At 39.9% G+C, this 25254-nt stretch overlaps 1 non-coding gene across 1 annotated transcript; it reads left to right on the top strand.

The window, feature by feature from the left end:
• Positions 1-22143: 22143 nt before the first annotated feature.
• On the top strand, positions 22144-22248 carry LOC123795446 (U6 spliceosomal RNA). The gene has a single exon (XR_006780495.2). It is a non-coding gene; the product is annotated as a U6 spliceosomal RNA (small nuclear RNA).
• Positions 22249-25254: the final 3006 nt, after the last annotated feature.

Here is a 25254-nt window from a genome sequence, read left to right as displayed (position 1 = left end):
AGTTTCCATGTATTTCTCATCCAGGTCAACCCTCTACTGTTGTCGAAGTCAAGCCACTGAATCGATGGCCAGCTGTGGCTTTTAAGTCAAAACTGTAAGATGCTGGAGAAATATCACCGTTGGATATTCCCTTAATATCTTTGTCGGTGCAAAACATACACCAGCAACTCCTGAATACAATGAAATATAAGCCATAGCCCCTGGCCTCAAGGAATTGGTTAAAAGAGAGAACGTGTCAACTGTGGAAAAATTGATGAGTGTCACCAGTGTCCAAATCTTCCTTCTTTCTCCTACTTGTAAGACTGGTAAACAGGCTTCTTTCTTTCCCTGGTCTCACGTCTGAGAGGAAGCGTGAGCCCACGAGGAGAACCCCCCACTTTCTCCTCTCGATATTCATGAGACCATTGCAAGGGCTTTTACCCCATCACACAAAATGCCCGATGAGGTTTCACAACGTCCCAAACTTTCAACACCTAACGATTTAGACTTTCCTGGGTCTGGAGTGAAACTGCAAGACCTATCAATATACAAGGTTTTGATGATTTTGCTGGAAATCCTAGAAATGGAACCATCGTCTTGAAGAATGAGGGCGTTCTTTGAGAGTGGTCCTGGAGGAGATTCTTAAGAACCCGCTTAAAATTTGACATATTAATGATCTCCTGTTCAACCCAACATTTGCTGCTATGAAAATGTTTAAAGGAATTCACTCACCATTGTCCTCGTTAGTTGGAAATGAGTGCTTATCGATCACCGGTATTGATCTGCTACTTTAGATAAAAACAATACTTTTCAAAGTACACTCCAAAGAGTTTAAGGACTAAAGTAAAAATGTAACGTACGTCGGTTACTAGGTGATTGATCACAACTGATTTTGCTGCCACAGAACATAACTTACTGTGACACTGCTTATCTGGGCCCTGGAGTCGGCCCTCATTGAACTGTGCGTTATGTATGAATGACTGATGTGGGTTTGAATATTTCGTTAGATTCAACTTCCAATCCATTTTACATAGCGGACTGACATAAAAGATGAGTCCAGCTGAAAAGTTCTTCGGGAGGAATGTAACCGTTATGAATTTCAGTGATCTCTGGTGATTTTGTTCATCCGACGAAGTTAATTCCTGCCTTGTTTAGAATCGGAGGGCCAACGTCAAGCCTGGCTCATGTGGGTGGTATTTTTCCAAGTGAAGTATCTTTTTTGTCCACGTCGGAAACTAAAAAAAAGGAAGAAGAAGAAGAAGAAGCAGCTGGTCAAAACCCCACGAAGGTCAGGGAAAGACAGAATAGTCAGGTACACCTGTCTCTGGGGACCTGTAACATTTGAACTTTATATCCGGACCCGCCTTAATTCGACCTTATTTATTCATATCATTGTGGCTAACTGAAATATATATTTTTAACATTTGCAGGGGATTAGATTAAAGCCCCCACAAATGGCAGTGGACACACAGCGATAGAATGCCTTCTCCGTCAGATTCTGGGATGTGCATTCATGATCTCTTTGTCCACAGAAGGATGGGGTTTGACGCCGGGAAATGACAGCTGTTTTCATCCCAGTCAGTCTAGTCCACACAACAGTCCGTCATTAGAGATCATTACTGTATTACTATTGTTAACAGCCTCTGCCTTCGTCTGTCGGAGATACAATAAGTCTTATGGAACAAGAGTACCCTGAAGGGCCTTCGCTTCTAAAAATGATTAAACTTCATTCAAATCCCAGCCTGTAACCCACTTCTGGGCATAGCATCAAAGTCAGCTCCATAGGTGTGATCCGAGGCGGTATACTATTCCTGCCTCAGGTTTTACACAAGACTGGTTTGCATGCATTATCCTCAAAGAACAGATTGCCTTTTACCAAAATCCTATGCATTTTGGCACTTGGTGAGTGTCTTAGATGGCATTAACTGTAAAACATTTCTTTTTACATAATTATGGCTTTGTTTTGAGTGTGTGCTAAGATGGTTGTAAAAGTTTTAAATGTGAAGGGCTTGGGGAATAAGAGGAAAAATCTTTGAACAAAAATGAAAGCCTGTTGTTAACAATTAAAGTTAAAATTTTTTTCCTGACAGTCTTTGAAAACTTCAGGAAAAAAACGCCACACGGTTATTTTAATAATTGTTCCCCAAATTACACCATTAGCGGAAATGTATAGAAAATACAAGTTGTGATGATTGCTAAACACCTGGAGAATTAGAGCTATTGTTTTCTGGGCGTATTTATGTAGCAATGCGACCATCTTTGTCAATAACTGATAAAAATAAATGCAGAGAGACTTGGTGCTCGTTCTAATAATGAGAAACCCTTCTCGGCGCTCGGGAAAGGCCTTTGCCTCAGGCAGCACTCAGACGCCTGAATCCACCAACCTCACCATGAATGTGTTAATTGACATGCTTGTATAAATTTTAGTAAAGCCATAATATTTTTGCATGGCAACTATTAAAAATATTTTTTTCTCTTAATTTCGCCAGGGAGGCTGAGACTCTGAATTTTTCCCCCTTGCAGGAGGGAATAATTTAGATTTTCTTCCATCCCTGTCAGAAGTTGAACAGACGAACAAAACAGATTCTTCAGAGACAATTTTACACAGAGTTACATCCATCCAATTCAATTATAAATTAAATTGACTAACGAACCATAGCTCATTATGGGAATCAATTACTCAGAACTGTCTTTGGACCAAAAATGTGGAAAATAAAAAATAATGGTCATACTTCAATATACCAGATTGTCAACGTTTGAAAGCTCTGTTTTTCTCTAGCTTGGCATAGTCCAACGCCAAAAAGAAATGATAATCATTTGTTTTACTGCTCCTAGAGATGTTCTCGTTTTATGAAGACTAGTTAATTCTTGAGTTTTGATCTCTTTGGGACGAGTACCTCAGGCTTTTCTGAGATGACAGGCCAACCCTGGAGTCATGTAATCGCATGGGGATCTTTCAGATCAACTTATGCAAATGTGTTATTAAAAGGAGCCTCGTTTTAGCCTCTAGTGCCACCCAAGCAATGAGAGTCGAAAATCTTGGGAGGTCATGTTAAAAGCATTTTATTAATAAAATGATTCTAGTAACAGAATGGGGTGTGTGGAGGGTGGGGGGGCCATACCTCTCTGGAGCATTTTCAGTCCAATTGTTTGGTAAAAGTAAATCGATGGGGGAATCCGATGGCTGCCTTATTTACCGAGCAGTAGGCCCTGATAAAGAAACAGTATTAAAGCAATAACACTCTCGAAAATATCTTCCTCCTTTTGTGGTCCACGGCCCAGAGATTTTCCATCTGTTACAATGAATTAAAAAATGGTTCTGCTTTGAACACATGCAGGTAGAGGTGATCGCACCAGCACATCCGTGCGTCAACGCAGGGGCAGGTCGTAACGCAGCAGGGGAGTCTGTCGCCCACAGGACGTATCACAGTGAGACGGTCAGAGAACTGGGCTAAGCCTTTTTTTCAAGGAACCGGACTCCTGAAGGTGCCTTAGTTCTCTTTTTCCTCGTATACTTACTCATGCACACTTGGAGAGTAGCAAGAATAAATATTTCGAACTCAAGTATTCACCTAAAGAACTAAGATCTCTAAAAAAAAACCACTCCTATGTATATTTTTCTCATCCAATGAAGCCAAAAGGAAATTGTTCACCCAGGAAAAGCTGTACTATTCATGAAAACAAGTTAATCCTCATAAATATATAATTCAGCATAATTTTGCTTAGAACCTCATATTTTTAAAACATCCATTTCTTAAAATGGATTGAATCTGTTTGTGTCACTAAAACATTATTTTTTTAAAAACATCAGACATAAAAGAGAAGTGGCTGGAAAATTTCAAATGTGTTTTTGGCTGATACAGTGAGAAGAGGGACAGATCCTCCCTTATTTATTTATTGTTTTACCATTAGAACAAGAGAAAAGAATCGATGCGTTTCCCATTTTGTTCAACAGAAAGGGAGAAAGGAAGAATGGACGTGCAATTAGAAATATAAGCGTTTAGTACAGGGTCCCTTGAAAAAATCATTTCAATACATAGGGTCAAAGTTCAGAAATTCAGGTTCAGGGCTCAGAACTCAGAGTTCAAAGATTCCATATTGCATTTTGGATTGAATCATTTAAAAGGGGGATTGGGTATGTACTACCATAAATAAACCCACCTCACCTTTTCAATGGCTTTCTGTTTTATGAACGGTCCAAGCCTTGGGGTCAGGCTTGGATTCAAATCCTGAATCTGGCCTTTCCTATCTGGGGGACAAGAAACAAGTCAACCTCTCTATGCCTCAGTTTCCCAGTCCTTAAAACTGGAATCATAATAACACCTGTTTCCTAATGTTCCTTGGAGAACCGTGCACACGAAGTACTTAGCACCATGCCTGACATACAGGAAGACTCAATCCACGTTTAGCTATTAATTTCTGTCCTGGTTGGTCTTTTTATTTTGAAATTCCAGAATATGCAACAGCACTATTCCAAACCCAGAGGAAGAGAATATTCTCTTTCACTTTATTTGCAGGCACTTTGTGAAAACTGGACCAGGTCCTGTTGTTGCAGCGGGCCGCCATTACAGCCTTGCCCAGTTTTTAGGTCTGCTTACCAAGGTCAGAATGTGCACCCAGGGTCTGCAGCTGGGCATCCAGGGGACTCCTATAGAGCACCTGGCGCAGCTGTCTTCTGAAACCCTCCTCCCCAAGGGGCTCCAGCACCCCCCAGCTCTGAGCCACATCCGCAAACCAAGAGGCCACCCTTTCGGCAGAAGGCCATCACAGAAGATCGTCACTAAGGGATGGCTGCCCTGCAGGCTACACTCAGGGAAATCTGATGCACATTTCTGATCATCTGTCAGAATTTTGAAAGTATGCTTTGTAAAGGCCGTAAGCATGGCTGAGCAGGGGATTGCGTGAATATTTTGCTCTTGAGCCCACATTCAACTGAATGCTAGCATTATCAGAAGTAAATACCTTTCTCTTTACTCCTTCATGTAGCGATAGGCAAAGAATCTAAGTTTGAGAAGCTGAGATCAGACTTGCACTATATCGCAGTACTTCTTGGCAAAGCCTTCCGCTGTTTTAATTTTAACCAATTAGAAGAGCCAATCTTCTTTTCGTTCAGAAACGTATTAAAAGATATCACATTCAAAGGCTAGACATGCCCGCAATTAATTACTGGTGTCCAGCTAAAGGTCTACCATTAGCTATTGCCATGACAACCTTTAGAAGGCCTTGGCCCACCTGTTGCAAGATAGAAAGAGCATTAGGCAGTTGGTTCCTGCACTTGGCCTCCCTCTGGCCCATGGGGAATTCGTACTAATTAGAATTAGTTGTCCTTCTGTAGTCCAGCTCCTGACACAAATTGCATTCTGTAGCTTTTTGTTCCACTTGAGTTCACAGACAAAATAGCCCGTGCCATGTTTGAAATGAAGCAAGGCGATATAAAAGGATTTTATGTAATTGGCTAATATACTTGAACATTTTAACTAATATCTTCAGTGTTGGTTTCTTGGAAGGGAGCTTGTTTACTTTCTTCTCCTTTTACTCAATAGTTGTTTACGATCATACAGCCCGTCATTTTAATATGGCTCGTCCGGGTGTCATTGACCCATTGTCGGGCTCAACTGCATGTAGAACAAAACAAGTGACCTTTAAAAGTGATAGTGTGAAATGGCCCCATGGTGATGGTGAAGAGAAGTACACACAGCAAAGAAAACGAAAGGGCCATTTCTCACGTCTCACTAAAGAAAAACTTGATTGAAAACAAGAGCCCATGGAGGAAGAGCCATAATGAAATAGAAGAGCCGGGACATGAAAGAAATTGCTGGGATGTGAGCATGTGCAGGTTGCCAGAAAGAGGGGTCCACAGCCTCTGTGAGAGCCAACGAGACACAGCCCGCAGACCCTTAAGAGGAGACTTGAGAAGAGAAAAACTTGTCAGTAGTTCTCAGGTTAAGACTAACTTTGAAGACTAACTTTTAACTTTTAATATCCCAAGATACTGGGAAGGAAGGGAAGAGACGCCATATGTGCTACAGCTTTCTACACAGAAGAGGATGAGGGACTGACAATGGGACACCGTCGTCTAAGAAGCAGAGTCTATGTGGTCTTTCTAATCTCACTGCGGAGTCTTTTCAGTTACTTCTAGACATAGTAAAACTCCAAAACGCAGAGCAAAATCGATGGCCTAAAGAATTCCTGTGTGATTTTTCACAGGGTTGAAAGAGCCTGGAGGCCTCAGTTTGCCCGGCTTACTTGAGTTATGAACTGGGAATAGGGCTTGGTTCCGTGTTTCACCTTTCCAGTCCAGGTACCTATGTTGCCAAGAATTCCTGAGACAAATGATCTCAGGCTTTTTATTGACTTTCTCTCTATACTAGAGGTTTTCTAAGGAAAGTATCTTAATCTTTCCACACACAAAAATAAGATACAGTTTATTTTTATTAAAAAAAAAAGGACACAGAGCTAAGAGAGTGTTCCTTTCACAAAAGATGCGTTCTTAGTTGGGGAAGACAGTTGCAAAAACCACCATTTGCTTGTTCATGAAAGAGGAAATGTAAGTAGTTTTAAAATAAAATCTATACACATCCCAAATTCATTCTCCAAGCGACCCTATCAACCTCATATTGTTCAGAATGGGACTGCGGCCAAGAACAAATATCTCTCTTCCTTTCCCTGACTTTGAATCTGAATTCTGAAATGATAAGAGGTACTTTAAAATTCTTAAAATAGATGGATTTAGGAATGTCTGAGCCAAGGTAGTGCCTAGTTACTCAGAGATAAGCCAGAACTGCCTTCGTGAGTGTATTAAATTGAAAATGTATAAAATGTGCAAAATGTGCAAGAAAAATCACTAAAAAGTCCAAAGAAATTTTCAAGTCTCAATTTAACTGAGAAAATCACCTATCTTTTCAATCTTTTGTGTTCTATTGTGAAGTATTGTACAACTACTTGGGGACAATAAGAAAGTCATTCGTTAGAAAACAAGAACCTTCCAAATGAAAACGCCACTGCCTTTAGCAAGGAACAGGCCTCTCCATGTTTTCTATGTGTCGGGAAATTTTAAGTATATTTATTTGTTTGTAAAACTCTCCTTTTCCTTAAGCCACTAGGGAGGCAGCAAGAAAAGGTTTTCACTAGAGCATCGATAGCAGATAATATCTGTAATAACAACATACATGAACATTAACCACAAAACACGGTACAAACCACATTACACCCCGGTTGGGTTGGGTAGGCCACGCTAGTTAATAGACTTGCCAGCACGAAAAAGCATGCACAGAAAGTTCCCTGGTGGCTCGCCAGAGTATAAAATGGGCAACCCTGCGAGGCTTTCATTCATCAGAGGGCCCTCGTGGAGAGTGGCTCAGGAACGGCAGAGGTTGCATGGGGAAGATACAGAGTGGGTCCCTCTCCAATATTCTGCTTGTGGAACTGCTTTAAAATGAACTCCTATTTCTAGTGAGATTGGTCCCAGGAACCATCTTTTCCGGCACGCCTTCCGTCGTCCTCCCGCTCCACTCTCAGACATTGATGAGGCACGTTTTCTATGTTCTCCTGTGCCCGCCGCTAGCTTAACTCCATACCTTTTTATTGGTGTTCTCTCCAGTCTACAGACTTCCAAAGTACAGCATCTGGATTTTTCTGTGAATACCAAGTAAGACACAGAAATTAGTTTTACTAAGAGGGACCCAATATAAGAGCTGAAAAAAAATGTCCCTACCAATGTTCTACAGCCTTCTATGTGCATGCCTCCCCTACTGGTCTGTGAGCATTGGAAAGAAAAATATGGGTCCTCCTCATACCTACCTGGCACATACTTGATGCCTAATAACTGATGAGTGACTGCATGAATGAATGAATTTCATTATATTTTGAGGATCATAACAAAATAGCAGTTAAGCTTGACATTTACCTTTCCCCCGTCTGCTTCACAAGATGGGTGAACAAGGCCATTTTGGAGGATTAACATCTTCAGGGAAGAACTCGTGCTTTGGGAAAATGCTGCCAACAGCCAACTCTTCAGAGGAGTTTTGCCTCTCCAGAGAATAAAGTGTTTAAATTAGCAAATAATATGTTCCCTTTGATCCTGACAGAGGCCATTCTCCTATCCAAGCTCTTTTGGCTTCTGAAGGAACCAGAAGAGGGAGACGTAGGATGATTGTAAAGCCCAGGAGAGGAACCATGGTAAAGTCAGGGAAGTCTGAGGTCTCAGAGGTGACTGATGCAGATTTGCACAGGCAATAAAACAACGACCTTTATTCCTGAGTTTGAATGCTTATGGTGACCTGAGAATTTTCTTCTACTTCCTTAAGGGTTGATCTCAACTGTAATGCAACATTGGGGCAGCACTAGGCCTTAAGCCAAAGTCACATTTGAGGTAATCCTGGACTGACAACCCCTGAACCAATCACAGTAACCCCTTAGTCTCTGCTTATAACATTCCAGAATTCTGGAACATTCTTAGAGGAAAACTGAAAGGAAAGATGAGAATCCCTGTGACTGATAGGTAGTTCTAAGATCTGGTGTCTCTCTGAATAGCTTCTGGTGTCTCTCATCCTTTGGTTAAGAACTTGCCTCTCATTTCTTTATTTTTAAGTCACCAAGGCATGTCTACGAAAAAATCATGTGTTGCAAAAGGCCCTAACGCAAGTGTAAAGGAGAGAATAAAATCGTCTATCAAAATTGTATGAGTCTGTAATCCATAATAGGCGAGAGGCAATTTAGGGAGATAGTTTTCCACCATTGACCCTGCTGTCAAAATAAATGTGGGTAAGATAATCACAGTAATTAACAAAAGAGTTAGTTTTACTTTGTCATGACATAAGGCTCAGTTTGATTTCTGATTAAGAGAAGATCGATACCAAATGCTTTGTCTTCGTAGTTGTTGATTATTATAAATTTAGACCAGGGATACGTATCAGTTACTCAGCCATTGACTTCCATCGGGAAAACATTGTACCGACAACCAGATGCTTCAACCACAACCCTCAGCTCTTTCCTCCCAATCTCCAATCCATGGTTCCTTCGCCTACTCAGCAAAGAAGGCTTACATCATATTCCACAAGGCGAAACAGCAAAGTGTTAGGCCCTAGAATATACTCTTCAGATAAAGTTACTTGTTTTCTTGCTGGAAAATGATGTTCCTCGAAGAGCTCCTGGGCCTGAGCTCTGTTTGACTACACTCCTCCTAGAATCACATGACCCAGCAGCAAATGAAATGCGTCTAGCAACCAAACCTCAGGAGTAATCATATCCTCTGAGTCAGAGTTTAATAATCATGTGGCCAGTTGAGAAATTGGTGTTTTGTAAGACTAATAAGCTCCAAGCCGAGGGGGCATGCATGAACACACATCTGTCTGTTGGGGAACTCTTGGCATCAGTTTAGCCTGCAGTGAGGGTCCAAAAACATTATAAATGGGGCAGAAGAAAATACACATACTGCATTTCTTTGGTAATTGAAGCAATTAGATAACCTTGTTCTTGGATGCTTATAGTGTTCCTCATTAAGTTTGACTATGTTTATGAACACTTTGTGCCAACTGCACCTTTTAAAAAAAGAAGATAAATGGAAGACTTCAGTTATCAAAGCTTGGTTGGGGGGTGAGAAACGTGTTGTGGATGTGGAGGCCCACAGTTCTCTTCCGGTACTGTGCCAAAATAGACTACAGTTGAATCTGTACTTGGTGAGAGGCTGGGTGACCTTGAGTAAGTTACACCACTTTTCTTGGCTCACTTTCCTTTTCAAGAAATGGAGGGGTGTATGTAAGATGACCGCTAGGTTATTTCCAGCTCTGACACTCAGGTGTTCATGATCTTTACCAGGACTAAGACTGGCAGCCCCTAACCTCAGAAAGATAAAGAACTGACTGCTTTTCCCCAAACAAAATGTTCAACTTTCTAGTCAAGAGTACACACAATCTTTTGTTGTGGTTGTTTAAGTGAAAGAAAAGAAAATTTGTTTTAAAATATCATTGTATCAGTTAGCCAGTGCTGTATAGCAGGTCATACCGGAACCCAGTGGCTTTAGACAATAAGTACTGATTAGTTTTTATGAGTTTGTGGATCAGCTGGACAGTTGGCCAATCTGGGCAAGGCTCCATTTACCTTAACAGGACATGCTTATATGTCTGTGTTCAGCTGGTGAGTTGGCTGAGGGCCGCTGGTACAGAATAGCCTTTCTCATATGTGTGGCATTTGGCTGGCTGTTAGCTGGGGAGACAAAGGTGATGAAGGTATGGGCCTCCCATCACCCACCAGACTAGAGGAGGCTTATTCCTTCTTGAGAAATAAACTCTGAACTGGAATCACTTCTGCCATGCTCTATTGGCCAGAGCAAGTCACAAAGTCAACCCAGATTCCAGGAATTAGGAAATAAGACTGGCCTCTTGATGGAGAGAGCTACAAGGTCATATGACAAAGGCCATTCAGGAAAAGGTGAAGAATCAGTCATTTTTGCCACCAATCTACCACCGTCACAGATAATGTTTTAATGGCAGTGAAAATACAATGATAACCCAGATCCGATCACTGCCTTCGAGAAAATCACTTTAGAGTGGGGAAAGAACTAGACACAGCTAATTAAAATGCAATGTAATAAATAACAGCAGAGATAACATGGGACCTTGATGTGGGGCCACTCCTGCCCACGAGACTTGGGGAACGCTTCTCAGAGGCAGTGACCTTTGAGCCAGGTCTTGTTCAGGGCCGGATCCCAGTGCCTGACATGGTTCCTGGCTTACAGTAAGCACTCAGTAAATATTTGATGAATAAATAAACGAAGAATGGGAAGGAGTTGGCATAAAACGAATGAAAAGAAAATCATTCCAAGGAGAAGAACCAGTATGAGGTATGAAAAAAGAACTTAACATTTCATCTCTGAGACTATTTATTTTTTTCTATGAATATTTGCTAAATGTCCCCTATGTGCTAGACACTGGGGATATGGAACATGAACCCTCAAGGGAGTGGGAGAGAAAATATAGCTGTGTTTATACTCTCCATGGTGTGGGAGAGACTATGTCTGCCTCCCCTAACTCCTTAGGCCCTACTCACACAAACGTCACCACGACCCCTGCTTTTCATGTGACAGAACCAATCCTGCTGAAGAGGATGTGGACTAGTGGCAAATGCTGGGCTGCCCCAGTGCATGAGCCCAAACCTCCAAATGCACTCTTTCAGTCGTGGCCAGGTCCCTTGTTATTGGCTCATCAGAAGCCCTTGTTTTTATTCCTCTTCTAAAGTCAAGTGCTTGAAAAGGATACCGTCCATAAGCAATGGGTTACTAGTTGGAATCTCGGACTATTTTGGAATACTTGTTAGGTTTTATGGAAACCATCTTTTGGTCCTGGGACATAAACAGGCGTGGCATAGTTTTTGCAGGTTTTGTAAATATGTCAGCGCTCTTCTGAATTGTATGAGCTGGGTCAAGCTACCTTCCTTTCAATCCACCCCAAGTTATTTAAGGTTAGTTGTCAAAGGTATAATACCATAAGAGGTTTGCAAAGGTGTTTGGTGCAAAAACCTTTGTCAGTGAGTACAAAACCCTGTGACTTTGGTTTTCTCCATGTGTTTCATACCCATCCAAAGTGGGAAGCTCATGTGTCCTTATCAAGTATATCCAGAGTAACCTATAAAAGCATAAATGTAAGACATAGATTAAAAGTATTATATGTGCCTAAGTTTGCCTGCTCGAATTCTATTAGGCTTACCTTGATTTCTTGTAAGGACTGCAGACATAAGTTCATTTCCATGGGCTGAAATACAGCTCTCTATTCTGTCTCCTTAACTTTGTAATACAAAGTAGATATCCACAATATTCTAATACTTAACAACCAGTAGGACATAGGTACTGACCAATCAGAATGGGTACATGGAGTTTTAGTTATTGGGCGGCAGGAGTTCTGGAAGAGGCATGGGGGCTGTTCTGATGGCAGTAATTTGGCAGGGGGAGTAATTTTGGAGCTCCTGGCTGCTGTTCTTGACCAGTCATCATAACCAGCGCTGTGCCGTGAGGCACATACCTGGGCCACATCTGACCAAGCCCGGCCTTTCCAGTTATGACCAATCGTGGTAAAGCTCATTGCAATATACTTTGTAATTGCTGATTTCTAATGTGGAGGGATCAGGTTGGTAGGCCATGTACAAACTGACAAATATGCTTTGCCTTTGTTTCAAGTGACACCAACAACCCACCTTTTTTATTGTAGGGAAGAAATTCTACATTTGAGAAGACTGGGATGAGTAACAAATAGTTATGTGAAGTCAGCTAGCTGAATGTGGCATAAAAGTGAAAGAGCGGCCAAGCAAATGTGAAAGCAGACCTTGCTTTGGGGTTGGCAATGTCAACATTTCCTTTTCTCCTCCTGCCATCTCTCCCCCCACATTCTTTGATTCTCCCAACCCCACCGTCGTTAACTTGTATGACTGGTCTGGAAGGCTGAGCTCTAGCAGCGCGGGCTTGTAAAGAACTCGTGAAAAATGATCCAGGGATCCAGTCTTTGGTGAGGACACTGGCCTTCCTTTCCATTTTCTTGCTTTTCTGGTCTTTAAAGGCAAATTCTTTACTAGTGCAGTAAGACCAGAGTTTGATAAACAGAACAAATGTTATTTTAAACACCATAATGATAATAATTTAATCAAATGTGATTTGCTTTTAATAACTTTATTGGCCCTTTCATTTTGAAAAGCGGCCATGTGAATGGTTTGCTTTTGCATTTTTAACAAGAGAGGAAATAAATGATCCTGCTTGTGAGAGCAGGAGACTAATGATGCTTATTCCCACACTCTCTGTTTCGTGGAATCAGTCAGCAGACCCTGCCTTTATAAGCCATTGGCCTTGAGAAAGCCGGAAACTGGTCCTTTCCCGGAAACTTGAAGGTATCCACCAAGCGGGTTAGCATGAGCATTTGCACTGGGCCCGATCATTCACAAAGCACTTTTGCTAACGTGCACTCCTTTTAAATCCTGTGACTCCCATTTCACCGATGAGACACACGAAGTAACACTGGCTTGCCCAATGCCACACCATAAGTAAGGGGTGACTTTGGGACTTGAACCCTGTCCTTCTCCCTCCACATTCAAGCCCCTGCCTCTACACCATGCCGGGTGGTGTATCACTATAACTAGCTTAGGTGGCCCATGCTGTAATGGTAAAAGCAACTGAATTCTATTCATTCCTAAACCGTACCCCATTATACCACAGGCCACCTCAAAAGAAAATACAAATAAATATACAAGTCATCCTGAAACCTGCAAACTGCTGGAGTGATTCACATTAGAAAACTTCATTCACTCACACCTAAGGCCCTCTCTAATTTAGGTGGTTTCTAGTGGTGGAAGTGCCTATTTCTAGTCCCTCCACCAAGGGGATATTGTTTCTGAACAATCTGCGAATACAAGATGGGGCCCTCATTTAAGTGTTTCTGGACTGTTAAAGAACTTCCATTCTGCTGGAACCCAGAGCTCGTGGAATTAATTGTCCATATTTGATACTCACTCTTCTTTGCAAAACATGCATTACCCAAAGTAAACTTTGCAAACTAACTTAGTGTTGCCGTGAACCCCACCCGGTCAAGCCACACCCCAGGTCAAAAGGACCACAGGTTGGTGATATTGGGTGGTAATGCCACAACACAGTCCTGATTCCTTAAAACTGAGTACCAAACAAAGAAGAGGGGCAGCAAAGGGCCTGGGGTAGAGACAGGGACCAGAAGGGAACCTAGGTTGCACTGCCTTCCCTCTGCCGGAGTCCCCTAAAAACTGCTTTGAGAAAGAAAAAGGTGACTAGTGAGTTTATTTATGCTTTTTAAAAAGCACTGCCAATGCCAATTTATCAGTTACTGTCTTGTGACAATTTATTCATTGTTCACTGTTAGAAGCCAGAAGTTACATAGAAATGCATGATTGGCGATAGCTTCTCTATTTCAATATGGTATAATAGAGATAACACAGTGCCCAAAAGCTCTGCAGCCGACTTTTTGTCTGCTTTGTCTCTTTTCATTACTCTATCAGAATCTTCATTTAATATAATCCAAAAAAGCAAGGTAATTGCTTCACTTATCGGTTATCATCGCTCTCGCATACTTATCGTGTCAAAATTATTTATGTGGATAGGCCAGGTTGATCTTGCTGCATTCAGAAGCTTAAAATTTGAATAACTGTTCTGCCAGTTAGGTTATCAAAATTGCAGCATAAGCAATGAGCTTCTCTTTTCCGGATGCTGGAGTAAGGGAAAGGAATATCTTCCTAGGTGTGCAGGTGGAGAGGGAAGCCCTGGGCCACGCTGGCACTCGGAACCAGCTCTCCTGGCAAAAGGAGAGAGGAAACGGCCGCAAAATGAAGAGAGTAACTAGAAGATTCGTTGTGCAGGTCTATAACAAAGGAAAAGAGAAATGAAGTCAATTGGACACTTCCTTTCGGTGCTTTTCCTCAACAATTTTCTGCAGAATAATTGATACAATTATTCTGAAAGGCAAGACAGACATCGCACCCTGGGTCTTCATATACCCACCCCTCCCCTTATGAGACCCTCCACAGATGAGCGTTTCAATATGCATTTTCCTACTTGTTAATCATTTTTCAATTGTCGAGTACTTCATCGCTTTAAAGACGTATTAGGCTAATGTGAAATGTGGCCGGTTTTCAGTCAAGAAGTGAACACTTATTTCTACAAAATAATTTTTGTTAGGTAAGTCTTGTTTTGAGGCGTCTAAGACTCTTTTTCTCTTTCTCTTACAAATGTTGATGGTAAAAAGAAATTACTTTAGAGTGTTCATTCCCAGAGCACCATCAAGGATTGTGGCTAGAGGCAGAGATTGGTCAAGTGAATGTACATTTTGATTCTTGCCAAATTTTGTGAGCCTCTTAGAGCCTCAGAACTAACGGGGACTTTCTATCCCACTTCTTTCAGAGCCACTAACCCTCTCTCGAAATGTCTACGGTGCAGTGAGACCCTCTCAAATGTAGCCAGCCATTCTCAAACTCAGTAAGGGAATGACTAGAACTAATGGATGATATTCTTATGATTGTCTTAATATCATCTTGGGCTAAGTAATGTGTACTTTTTAATATTTCAAATTCTCTCAATGTGACAGATAATTCTTTTTAAACTTATTTACCCAGATCCTGCTGTACTAGTAGCTAGTATCTAATATCAATAAGAAAGATTTATCTAGACTAACTGTCAATTTATTTCTTAAAGTACAGCTGATCTTTTGTTGCAGCTTTCATTCCTCACGTACAGTGGTGAGCCATGGAGCTGGAAGCATGTGAAAGGGAGCAGTAGGTCATACTTGTGGTTTTCTCTTATGGCTGCTTTGGTAAATTTTCTGAGAATGGAGTGGGGAATGAATACATGCTTAAAATCCAGCATTTATATTAATTCTCTGGTAGCTACCACTATTCTAGAAGTTAGAACCAAAAGCTAGGTGGATGACCTTTAAAGATCCTTCCCAATCCTGAAATTTGATTATTATTTAAGAATCTAACAGTGTGGAGGTCCCTTAAAAAGTTAAAAATTGAGCTACCCTATAATCCAGCCATTGCACTACTGGGTATTTACCCCAAAGATACAGATGTAGTGAAGAGAAGGGCCATATGCACCCAATGTTCATAGCAGCATTGTCCACAGTAGCTAAATTGCGGAAGGAACCGAGATGCCCTTCAACAGATGACTGGATTAAGAAGTTCTGGTCCACATATACAATGGAATATTACTCAGCTATCAGAAAGAACAAGTTCTCAACATTTGCAGCAACATAGACGGCACTGGAGGAGATAATGCTAAGTGAAATAAGTCAAGCAGAGAAAGACAATCATCATATGGTTTCACTCGTTTATGGAACATAAGAAATAGCAGGAAGATCGGTAGGAGAAGAAAGGGAAGAATGAAGGGGGGGTAAACAGAAGGGGGAATGAACCATGAGAGACTATGGACTCTGGGAAACAAACTGAGGGCTTCAGAGGGGAGGGGGGTGGGGGAATGGGATAGGCCAGTGATGGGTATTAAGGAGGGCACGTATTGCATGGTGCACTGGGTGTTATACGCAAATAATGAATCATGGAACATTACATCAAAAACTAATGATGTACTGTATGGTGACTAACATAACATAATAAAAAATTATTATATATAAAAAAAGAATCTAACACGATGAGGATGTATTTGAAGAAAGATCCGTATCTGGGAGAACAGTCACTATCCCAGGGCTGGGGAGAGTGTCTGGGATCTAACGTGCATTCAAATATGTGTTGGGTGAATGAATGGATGAGTGAATACTCTTTTCCCCTAAACTTCAACCTTCAAAATGCCGCTCAACATTCAGCAAACATTGAGCACCTCTCCCATCTAAACAGACCCTGTCTAAGGCCTGGCTTGCATATCAACTCTTTAGAGACCCTCCCTTGGTCACTTGGCACATCATCTTCTGACTCTGGAGCACCAGCACACACTTTCTTGGATTGTCATTATGGCTACATGGCTCTTATACGCCTGTCTTATGCTGAAGACAGGGACTGTGTCTATATACTTTATTATTTCCATAATGACTTATACACAGTAAATATAAATAAATATCAAATGAAAAAATGAACTGATCCATTCTTAATATTGTCTGAGGCATTAGAACAAAACCGTCAGCATTGTACTTCTACGTCAAGCACACCTCGTTCCCTTATTTTTTTTTTTACTGTCCGTATTTTCATCACTACTCATTATAATGTTTCTACCTAAACCAAAATTAGCATAAAGCGTGGAGGTAGGAATGTTAACGAGTATCTATCAAATGCTTACTTCTAAGGGATGAGAAAGGTAAATTCCTTAAGCCCGGATCCAGCTTGCCTTTAATGCAAGTCCACTACAGTATTTATTCCTTCATGTATTGGTTACATTTTGACTATGTGCCAGGCAGCGTGCAGCTACTGAGACCGAGGGGTAAAGAAGATACTTCTTCTGCCTTGTCCACTGATATAAACAAATAATTATATAGTTTAGAAATCTATTTGCTACCTGCTAGTTGTGTAAACTTGGGCAATTTATGTGTCTTCTCAGGGCCTCAGCTTCCTTAATTGGTTACAGAAAGGTAATCGTACTGAGGTCATGCTCCTGTGATACAATTCTTATTTCCTGATGCAGTGCCTGGTAGGTAGTAGGCACTCAACAAATGTTGCCTGTATCTCAATGTCCAAAATATCAAGGGAACACAGAGGACAGAGAAACTAACTCAAAATGTATAGCCAGAAAGACTTTGCAATCTTCAGATGGGAAGGACCAGTGGAAAATTTACAAGATAAAGAGGGGAAAGAAATAGATCCCAGCAGTGGAAGCATTATAGACAAAGGCCAGAGGTGTGAAAGATCTCATCAAGTTATAGTCAGTGGGTAATACTGCCTGGGGACTCTGAGAACTCCTAATCTTTTTCTGCTACCCAATTATTGCCTAATAGTTATCCCTTACTTCAAAAATGTGGGGATTCTTTTTTCCTTCTTAATTAAAACAACCTATCTCAGCACTTACTCCGTTTTATTTGGTTTTATTTCAAAATAATGACTTCAGTTATTGAAATCATCTTGAATTTAATTTTAAATTCTAGAGTAAGGCAGCCACCATCAGGTTTCAGTCATATATGCAAAATTTTAACATATACCTTACATATGTTATCAAGGAAGGATTTGGCATCGGAATAAAGGTTCTATTAGTATTTTCGATTTAACATCATACTTCTGTGCTACTAGGAACATTTACATGACAATGCATATCTATGCAAAAATAGAAAAACGTGGCCCAAATCAAGATGTCTTCAATTATCTTGCTTGACAAGATATGGAGTTAATCCTAACAAAATGATAGAAACAAATAAAATAAATAAAAATCTAAGATTTTTACATTAAAAACACTTATCCAGTTTTGGATACTTAATGTTATGTTGATGTAATAGATGAATATATATTTCCTCTACTCATTACTGCCATTACTATGTAAGAGTGTCTAAAACTTATTTGGGTCAAGGTAATCAGTATGCACTGCTTTTTCACTCTATTAAAGGTCATTAATTCTCAAACAACTTTTTATTGCCTTTTAAAAATAGGTATTCCATTGGCTTTTTCCCAGTGATCTGGGGTCCTGCCAATCCTTCACAGATCTTCACATGTTATCATTCTTGGCTCTGTGATTACATCAATTATTTTCTTGGCAAATCCAAGGTAAAGTTGGTCAAGCTCAACTAACATAAAAATATGTAACACCCCAAAGTAAATTGTAGGCTAGTTCAAGTTCTTTTTTAACTTTAATTTTTATCCTAGCCTCTTTAGGTTAGGTACTTCTCTCTAGTTACTTGCTTTTGTGCTCATGCTATTCTGTACACACATGGGACTGCCAAGAGGCTTAGGAAACAATTTAAAGTCATCCAAAGCCCTTAACACTATTAAATCCTACTTGATCCATGAAGAATAATTAGCAAGGTCTGGGGAACTTGTATGGGAATTTACCTATTTACGGTTAGGTCTGCCTGTTTGTGAACAGCCACATGAGCGTGAGCCAGGTTCAGACAAGCATTTAGCACAGTTCTAAGACAGCCGTACAGTCTCTTCATTCGGTAGGATGGACAGGACCTATAGTGCCTCCTTTCCATGCTAAATTCCCATTGAAATGACAATTCATGTATAAAAATAAATAATCCTTGACAGCACTTGAAACAAGCCCCAGAAAAGGAGGAGAAAGGGGACATTAGCCGGCCAGAAAGTCTGACAAAGTCTCGGAAGCTAGGAAGTAGTTTGGATTTTATTGTTGGATAAACTCTAGAAGAGTAAATCACAACCCAAAATGCACACATAAAAAAAGAGGCATAGTGGAGGTGGGGTTCATTTTCTTTAAAATATCTCTGGAGAGGCTCCAAACAGGTACAGATTGAACAAATTGCTTAGGGTAGTAATCAAGTTTTGTTAATGGGAAGACCATTTTCAGAACAGTTGTGCTAGGGAGGCCCTCTTCTTCTTCTGTATATGGAACAGTTGGCTTATTTGGCAGTGGTGATACCCCATGCCTGTTAATGTACTAAAAGAAAAAGCCATTTGTCAGTAGGGTTCACCCTTTCGACACAGCGTAAGGCAGTCCCCTCATTCAGAACACTGGCCTTTTGGGTAAAATGGTTCATTCGACCTCAAAAGATATGAGGTCCAGCTATTATAAATGTAAATATAATATATTTATAATATAGTCCTTTACGTCCCCAAATTAGTGATGAACCAAGGATTTCCAGATATTTAAGAGAAATGAAGTGGAAGAAAAAGAAAGACAAAGGTAAATAAACCAAAAATGATCACAGAAGAGACAGTGGTAGTGGAAGGAATAAAAGAGAACAATAAAATGTTCTAATTATTACCCTTAAAATATCAGGAATATATTGTATTTGTAATATAAAAAGAGGCTGCTATGCTTTCTCGAAAATTAAAAATATATATATAATTACATAAAAATGAATTAAACTACAAGCTGAATCATAGCAGACAGAAGTAAAGACTGAAATTTAATTTGGGAGGAATTAATAAAACATTCCATAACGGAAAGGGAAAAAAAAAAAAGAAAAGATGCACAAAAAGTTATTTTGAGAAATATAAAGCCTCAGTGTTCAAAATGTGGTTTACATAACAGCAGGATCAACATCATCTGTCTCATTAGAAATGCAAAGTCAGGGCACCTGGGTGGCACAGCGGTTAAGCGTCTGCCTTCGGCTCAGGGCGTGATCCCAGCGTTCCAGGATCGAGCCCCACATCAGGCTCCTCTGCTATGAGCCTGCTTCTTCCTCTCCCACTCCCCCTGCTTGTGTTCCCTCTCTCGCTGGCTGTCTCTGTCGAATAAATAAATAAAATCTTTAAAAAAAAAAAAAGAAAGACAGAAATGCAAAGTCACAGGCCTCACTTAAGACTTAGTGACCCAGATTCTTTATTTTGAAAAAACCTGCAGGCAATTTACATGCATTAAAACTTGAAAAGCACTGACATAAAGCACATATTCAGAAGGTCTTATGTGTATCTAAAAGGTGGTTTAGAAGAAGACAACATATACAATGAAGGAGTTGAAATAATCAAAGAAATAACAAAAGAAAATAGATGAAGAAAATTTTCTGGAGCTGGGAAAATATCAAATCAACAGTTGGCAGACCCACCAAATGGCAAGTGGACAAAAATGCATTAGATGCATACTTGTAAAATTTCAGAACTAAGTTTGAAGAGAAAAATTCTAAAAGATTTCAAAAAAAGAGAAATAAAAAGTGCTCAAAAAGAAATGACCATCAGGAGCGCCTGGGTGGCACAGCGGTTAAGCGTCTGCCTTCGACTCCGGGCGTGATCCCGGCATTGTGGGATCGAGCCCCACATCGGGCTCCTCCGCTGTGAGCCTGCTTCTTCCTCTCCCACTCCCCCTGCTTGTGTTCCCTCTCTCGCTGGCTGTCTCTATCTCTGTTGAATAAATAAATAAAATCTTTAAAAAAAAAAAAAAAAGAAATGACCATCAGATTGACATCAATGCCTTAACAACCACACCAGACCTAAAAGCCCATAAAGCAAATTTAAACCTAGAATACCTTATAAAGTGCAATTATAAATAACATTTAAGTGAAGAATAAAGGCATTTTAAATATTAAGAACCCAAATAGTCTACTTCACATCTACCTTTTTTTATTATTTTTAAAAAGATTTTATTTATTTATGTATTTTAGAAAGAAAGAGAGAGAGCACATGTGAGCAGGGGCAGTGGCAAAGGGGGAGAGAGAGAGGGAGAATCTTAAGCAGGCTCCACACTGAGGAGGGAGCTTGACACAGAGCTCAGTCTCATGACCCTGAGATCATGACCTGAGCCAAAACCAAGAGTCAGATGTTTCACCAACTGAGCCACCCAGGCACCCCCATCCACCTTTTTTAAAGAAAATATTATGTGGATGTACTCCAGTAATATGAAAAAATAATCTAAGAAAGAAGAAGAAAAGGAATCTGAGAAACAGTTTAATCTAATCTAGCGGTACAATGAGAGAAATCTCGGAATGAATAGTACGCCCAAAAAGTAATGATTAGAAATTAGAAGGAAACCAGAGGACTTTATGGAAAACAAAAAACAAAAACAAAAAACAAAAAAACCTGGAGGTGGGTTGAGGATGGTAGTGTGCATATGAAAATAAATGTAAAAGAAAGTCATGGTAAAATATGAAGCAAACTAAAACATGACATTATTTTGAGTATTATTTTGATATATATTTAACATATTAATATTTAATTGCATTATATTTATTCAATGTATATTAATAATAAATAATATATAATATTAATTATATTATTTCTATGTCAATCTTTGACTTTGGTGTTTGGGACTATGTGGGATTACACTGCTTTCTCCATGTGTCTAACCATACTACGTGGTTATAGAAAGAGTAATATTCATAATGTTTATATGTTGATTATTTCAGATGTTCTTATTTTTAAATCAAACTATAGACAATGTTTGAAAGACACTGGATACAGAAGGAAATGTAATGGTACAATATATAAGCATAAATTATTAAAATAATGTTTGCATATAAATTGCTTTAAACTAAAAAAATGTAAAATATAATATTTTAGCTGACACAAGTCAGCAGGGAGGAAGAAAAGAAAGTATAGGCACACTGATGTCCTTGTCTCACCTAGTATGGGGAAAATAGAGCCAGTCTGAGGCTGTGATTGAAAAACATAGGTTAAGTATAATGTCAAGTATCAAAGATAACCAATAGGAAAATGAAAACAATAAACAACAAAAACCCTGAACTTAGAGGAGAATAGGGGAGAGGGAGAAAGTAAAGTATAAGTGTAGGAAATTTTGCATCTTTCATCTGGAAAGCCATAGATACCACCTGAAGTCTTAAGAAAATCAAGAATACAATGTATCCTTTAGAAATATGATGGTTAAATACCAGAAGAGCTAAAAAGTGAAGCAATTAAAGTCATTAACTTTGGAAATCTTTAGAGATCAGTAAAGGGCAGTGCTTTTCATCCACTTCCTGTCTATACAAGTTTGAATATTTTAACCATTACATACACACACACACACACACACACACATATACATATATATATATGTACATATATGTTATCGGACACACAGGAAATGCCCAGTAAGAGACAATTGTTTAACTAAAAGCAACTACTGCTCTCTTTGGCAGCGCATGCGCTAAAATTAGAATGCCAAAGAGAAGACTAGCATGGTCCCTGCACAAGGATAACATGCAAATTCATGAAACATTCCATATTTAAAAAAAATAAAAACAACTAAACTAGTTCCTACAGAAGCAAAGTTCTGTCCCTTATTCTACAGAACTCAAAAAGCATTTACAGATTTCCATGGTTTTAAGTTTTTGGAGCTTGAGAAATCTTTCCCCCAAATGAATCAACTCACTTCATTTTTGTTTTAAAAAAATAATATATCGAAAGCTGACAATCTGGCAATCTGCTGTAAGGCTAGGTAAAGATCAACCCGCTTTAACATGTAAAAAAAGAAAAAGCCTAATATTTCCAGAGCTGTCAAGAACTTCAAGTTGTAAAGGAAGTAATTTGATCTCCTGCACTTAAAAACTATTTACTTACCCATTTCCATCAGCATTCACTCATATAAACTAAGTGTGAGGACCAGAAAGCATATTTTTATTCAGCCTGTATCCAACTGGGATACAGAATAGAATGTGAGAAAGCAGTAGGTCTTCTGATACGGTCAGAGGGTTAGTCAGTCAGGGAGGCCTGTCCTGAACAGAAGAGTTTTGGGGATACACCAAAAAGAATTTTGGTTAAATAACTTTATAATTTAATAATAGTGTCATGACCGGCCCTTAAAGTAGTCTGGGCTTTCTCATGTGCCATGTCAAAACTGACATGGTAAAGCCGATCATCAACTGCCAAGACCCCCCAACGGGCCACCTCAATGACAATGAACCTGTACCCTTGTTCACATCTACCTGACTCTGAGATTCCTAGGGCCATGCTGTCTGCACCCACACATACCACTTCTGATACTTCCGTTTTGGCAATCTGTTAATCATTTGATGAGACTAGAAGGGCAGATCAGGACACTTTGTTGCTGGTTGTTCCTTTGGAAAGAATCAATGAATGTCTATTCCAAGCCCACAGCTCCATATGCACAGATGCACTGGGTAGGATACATGGAGTTCATTTTTGTGCAAACCGAACAAAGTCCTAACAAGCAAACATTTTCTTTCCCACAAATGAGAAAGTTACACTTCAACTTGTTGACTACGGTTCTTAAAATGACAAATACAATAATAGATAACTCAAAGCCTTTTAACATGGAAAAGTCAACAGACCCTAGGTTGCTGATTGTCTCTACATGCAACTCAATCTTGGAAGTTTTGCCAAACCCCTAGGAAAACTGAAATTAGGAAAATAATTTCAAAGAAGTTTAAATTTCGGATTGACTTCCTTGGGAAACCCAAAAAGCCAGCATCATTCGTTCCTCAATATTCCTTTGTTTTATTTTGTTTTCTTTCTTTTGGGGGCTAGGGAAGGAATATTTTGCTTTTGTTAAATCACACTAATAATCCCTGCTTTGAAGAATACCTGATACTCTGTAATATCTTATTCCAGAATCATCTTAGAAACATGTATATAGCATTTACTGCATGCCACAATGCTAAGTGCTTTATATATATTAACTCATGTAATACTTACACAGCCCTAGAGGGTTGGTATTCAGAGAGGTTGTGTAACTTATCCAAAGTCACACAGCTAAATAGGTGGTGGAGCTGGCATTTGAACCCAAGCAGTCTGCCTGCACAGGCCCTGGTATATAAAGCATAACTTGGAAATAAATATCATATTTTCATTTTGGCTTCCATTATTTTTTCATCAACGTTCATCTTGAGCCTTGACAAGCCTCAAGGGTGTCCGCTGAATTCCTCTGCCTCCTGAACATTCTCTCCCTTCCCCCACTGGTTCTCTACCTGCATTTCCGGCCTGCCTGTCAGATAGTTAACGATCTGCACACAAACACTTACATGAACTAGTGGAGCTAAGCCTTTAAAAGAATCCTAGGGGAATCCTTAAAGACTCTTTTACAATATGAATAATCACCCCTTAATTTATTCATCTGTAAATTGTTGTTTTCATAGAAGAGGTTTTCCACAGGCAGGGCCGGACTGATGCATGCTTCTGTAGCTCTTCTCCGATGCGCCAGCTTTGCTTTGCCATTTTGTGATTCAAGAAACCCGATTACTTTCACGTCCACAACAACCGTTCTCCTTTTAGAGTTTATAAAAGTGAAAGATATGTAGCACAAAAACTCTTTGTCAGGGAATATTTCTCGTGAAATGGAAATTCTAGCTCCTCTTACTTACTTGGAATGCTTATTTGTTCAGACACGGGACAGTGAAAATAAAATTTAAGTGTCCAGAATATTATTTCTATCCATTTTAATTTTGTCAGGCCAGACCCAGTTTCCATAGCAGATGAAATTAAATTTTTGTATCAACTCACTTCTCACTTTAATGTCAAGAAATTTGCTGTCCTATATGCTTAGACTTTCGAGTAAATACCAGCCAACCCTGATTGCTGCAATCGCCTCTTCGACTGATCTAGCACCTCTGTGAGTCCCACCCTCTGGCAGATGTGGTTTTCGGAGATTGGCAACAAAAACCAGACCAAAGCCAATCCCCATGTACTTCAGAAGAAACTAAGGAGACTCGGGATAAGCAGACATTGCAAACTTGCCACCAGCTCGATCATGGGATGAATGCAGAACTTCGCATTGGGAGCATATAGTGGTTTTGGTCTCCCTTGCTGAACCCCACATTTTTGATTTGAAGTACTTCCCTTCAAGCTCGAGGTTCAAATCTTGCTCTTCTGTTGTAATACGATAACTTCCACAATGAGTGGCAAGGGATGGAGATCGCCATTAACGGGGATAGCCTAGTGGCTTTTCCCTGAGGTCTCTGAAACACATTTTCTAAATTCTTCCATGTGGTCCAGACCATGTTATGGATTTGTTAACTTTGCAATACATGTGATTGAAACATCATAATTCTTTCCATGACGATAGTGTCTGATGTTACAGATGCCCAACGAGCAAGGTCAATAGTTGACAGATGGAAGTCGGAGCGAAGCAATTACATTTCCCAAACCATTATAAAGAATGTAACCGAACAAAGGTGGAACCGGGCCTAAAATGCACCAAACAATAAAAAGCAGAAAAATAATTGCCTCAAATTTAACGACCCTTTCTTTGATATGACAACCAATCCGAGAATCTCTGAA

The sequence above is a fragment of the Ursus americanus genome, chromosome 12 (genome assembly GCF_024610735.1).
Source record: "Ursus americanus isolate L20-20 chromosome 12, mUrsAme1.1.p, whole genome shotgun sequence".
NCBI lineage: Eukaryota > Metazoa > Chordata > Mammalia > Carnivora > Ursidae > Ursus > Ursus americanus.
The sequence above is the reverse complement of the archived record's forward strand: the minus strand, read 5'-3'. Positions and strand labels throughout refer to the sequence as shown.